General features: G+C 40.5%; 1 pseudogene; it reads left to right on the top strand.

Annotated features, from left to right (window-relative positions):
- Positions 1-2,240: 2,240 nt before the first annotated feature.
- On the top strand, positions 2,241-3,301 carry LOC744883 (cysteine and histidine-rich domain-containing protein 1-like; annotated as a pseudogene).
- Positions 3,302-4,085: the final 784 nt, after the last annotated feature.

Here is a 4,085-nt window from a genome sequence, read left to right as displayed (position 1 = left end):
ATGACACCAGTCTGTCAGCAGAGCTCTAGCAGCTACCTCAACACCGTGACCATGTCTGCAGAGAATGCTCCAGCCTTGCCTGCTCATACACATTAGTAACATGATACAGTCTTTTCCATCTGTACAGAAGAGCTAGAATATTCCACCAAAGTTGTGAAACATGAATCTAGCAAAAACAAACAAAAAAGAAGACAAAACACAAACCATAAACCTTGTGTGGTCTGGAAAAGGGAGAGGGGTTGGTGAGGTAGAGATAGAGCTGAACATGTGTGAAAGTCTCTGAGGAGGAGCCCTGTGTGCTCTCTGAATGAGGGGGATAGAATCCCAGGAAGTATGAGCATCTGTCCTGTAATCAATTTCTGCCTGAAACCACACGAGGAGGTGTTTCATGATATCATGAGGATCCTATGCCGCTAAGAAAGAAGGACCATAAAATACAGCGTCAAAGGGAAAATGGTCTGTTGGAATTTTGATTGCCCTGAGGGGTGGCAGGGAAGAGCTGCCAGTTTTTCCCATGTCCTTGAGAAGGGCACAGCTTTTAGGAGAGAGAGAGACAGAGAGTCCTGGTGGACCTGCGAAAGTCTCATATTCTTGATGAGAGACACATAGAGGAAAAAGGTGTGGACCGTAAGACCAGAGATGTGTGGGAAGGGAAGGAACTCAGTGAATGCTTGTGTGGACCGTCTTCTGAGCACTGAGTGCGATCATAATCTCACTAGATGGCAGCAGAGTGTAGGGCCCAGGATATGAAGGGACGATCAGCTATCTCCCCTTTACCCCCAACCCCACATTTCCCACCACTGCTCCTTGCCATGACCCTTCTTCAGGAACTTCTATGCCATCTCTGGGAGAAAGGCAGAATGTGTCCAACTAAATTATTGTGTTTAACCTGGAATGAATGAGTTTACCCTTAAAGCGGTACAATTTTGTTTTCTGCTTTTGAATGTATCCTGCGGCACCACCAACTCTTAGAATTGTGTAACGTCTAATTCCGTAATAAATTCCCCACTTTATATCACTCATGAAGGTTCTGATTCTCTAATTGAACCCTGATGGTTCTAGGAGTTGAGGTTTGTAATGGTTCCATGAGAACAAAATCTTAAGGATGGTTATTGTGAATTGGTTCTGGATTATCTGGAATTGGTTCTTGGATGAGATTAAATTTATAGGCAGTAATAACTGTGTTTGCATTGGTAAGGAGGACACTTGCTTATAGCATGCAATGGCAAAGCAGTTACTTATCATCTGCAGACACCTGTAATCCAATGCCAGTATAAGGCAAAACTTTCATTTTGAGCAGTCATAGACAGCTTCAGGTCCTTTCTCTTTAGGTGGGGAATTTAAAATCCTGAGCTTATAATTTTTTCCCTGAAGTTCTCCAGCTCCTCTGGAAGCAGCTAAGTCACTCCTTTATACTCTGTATATTAGGGTGAGCAACGACCCTCGTTTGTCTACAACTGAGGGGGTTCTTCAGATGCTAAAACTGAGTAAGTCCCAGGTAAACGGGGATGAGTTGCTCACCTAACTTATATTCACTGAATTGTTTTATGACAGCATTGACTTGATTAGAGAAATCAGAGCCTTTGAGGACTTGGCAGATGCAGGGACGATGATTCATACCATGTCCCCTCTTAATTTGTATCTTCAGCCTGTTCAGAAGACAGCCAGAGCTTGGAGATTAAAATTGGATCACTGTAAACTTAACCTGTTGGTAACTCCAATTACAGCTATTTTTCTGGAGGAGATTTTGTTATTGGAGAAAACACTTTGTCTGGCACTTGGTATGCAATTATTGACCTAGTGAATATTTTTTCTTTATACTTGTTAATAAAGACCATCAAAACCAATTTGCTTTGAGTTAGCACCTTCACTATCCTACGCCAACTACCTATATCCGCTCTCCAGCCTTTTATCATCATTAGATCGATAAACTGTTTCCGTAAAGGACTAGATAATAGAATTTTAGGCTCTGCAGGCCTCATAAACTTTACCTCATTTTCCTCCTCCTCCTTTATGTCCTCCTTCTTTTCCTTCTTCTGAATGCTTTAAAAGTGTAAAAACTGGCCGGGCATGGTGGCTCACGCCTGTAATCCCAGCACTTTGGGAGGCTGAGGCAGGCAGAACACCTGAGGTCAGGAGTTCAAGACCAGCCTGGCCAACATGGTGAAACTTCATCTCTATTTAAAAAAAAAAAGTGTAGTCTGGAAGCTGGCAGCCTCCTCAGTCATCAGACTGGCGCTAGTGACATGGGAGTGGCTAATGCATCCTCTTGCCGTTCCCGGTGTTTGGGCCCTGCCTGTGACGGTGGGAAAAGAAAATGGCCTTGCTGTGCTACAACTGGGGCTGCGGTCAGCGCTTCGATCCTGAGACCGATTCCGATGATGCTTGCACATACTACCCAGGTGTTCCAGTCTTTTATGATGCATTAAAGGGTTGGTCTTGATGTAAGAGAAAAACAACGGATTTTTCTGATTTCTTAAGCATTGTAGGCTGTACCAAAGGTAGACATAATAGTGAGAAGCCACCTGAGCCAGTCAAACCTGAAGTCAAGACTACTGAGAAGAAGGAACTATCTGAATTGAAACCCAAATTTCAGGAACACATAATTCAAGCCCCTAAGCCAGTAGAAGCAATAAAAATGCCAAGCCCAGATGAACCAATGACAAATTTGGAATTAAAAATATCTGCCTTTCTAAAACAAGCTCTTGATAAACTGTCATCAGGGAATGAAGAAGAAAGAAGAAGACAATGAGGAAATTAAGACTGGGACCTCATGTAAGAATAGAGGGTGTTCAAAGACATATTGGGGTCTAGAAAGTCTAGAAGAAGTCTGTGTATATCATTCTGGAGTACCTATTTTCCATGAGGGAATGAAATACCTAAGCTGTTGTAGAAGAAAAACTTCTGATTTTAATACATTCTTAGCCCAAGAGGGCTGTACAACAGGGAAACACATGTGGACTAAAAAGGATGCTGGGGAAAAAGTTGTTCCATGTAGACATAACTGGCATCAGACTGGCAGGGAAGTTACCATTTCAACATATGCTAAAGATTCACAGAACTTAGTTGAGAAGAAGCAAATAGCACATTGTTAAATGTGCACATTGTATTTGAAGGAGAGAGGGAATTTGATCAAAATGTGAAAATATGGGGTGCGATTGATGTAAAGTGAAGTTACGTAACTACGACTGCAACAAAGATTGAGATCACTATGAGAAAAGCTGAGCCGATGCAGTGGGCAAGCCTTGAACTGCCTGCAGTGAAAAAGCAGGAAAAGCAAAAAGACGACCCAACAGATTGAGTGGGAGGTGGGAGGAAGGCTATTACGTATTTCAGAATTCTTAATACTGTGTGAAGTGGTGGCTTGCTGCTGTAATCTTTTGTTTTGTTGTTGTGTTACTGAATCTGGCATTTCAGGGTTAACATTAGGTTCTTAAAAGCCAAAGTCAGTTTGTCTTTTTCTGCCTTTCATCTTTCTTTTGTGTTATGTAACATTGATTATTCATTTCTCCTTACTGGTAGGAACCACAGTTGTGTCCTGTACTTGAAGAGGCTGGAAAATAGCCCATAACCATAATTGCAGTGTTTCTTTGTATTTCTCTGTTAAGTAGATACATATTAAGGAACATGTTTTTTACATCTTTCTATTATTACATAATTAGTAAAGCAAGATGAAATGTCAAATTTTAATCAGTTTTTTTATGGATTTATGTTCTTACAGTACTTGAAACTATTTAAGGAAGAGATGAAGCTCTGCAGTTTTTTTCTATGTGGGATGATTACATTTTAAGGAGAATTAATCCTGAGATAGTGAGGTAAGTAAAGGGGAATATATGAATTGTTTAACAAATTGGAATGTGTTTACACCTACTTTAATTTTTAAATTACGTCAAAACTTACATTACTTGCCAAGCAGTATGATATAAGAGTAGAGGAAACATAAATAAGAATACAGAGGCATCAATTTGGTTAAAATTCACCATTTTATAAGACTAAGCAATAATCTTAAAAATCTCTTTCCTGAATATTTAAATGTGTTTGTATGGTGTTATGACTAAATTGTTCCTGATTTAGAGACTGAACCC

This window comes from Pan troglodytes, chromosome 1 (assembly GCF_028858775.2).
Source record: "Pan troglodytes isolate AG18354 chromosome 1, NHGRI_mPanTro3-v2.0_pri, whole genome shotgun sequence".
Taxonomy (NCBI): Eukaryota; Metazoa; Chordata; class Mammalia; order Primates; family Hominidae; genus Pan; species Pan troglodytes.
Note: the sequence above shows the minus strand (reverse complement) of the source record. Positions and strands in the feature narration are given on the sequence as shown.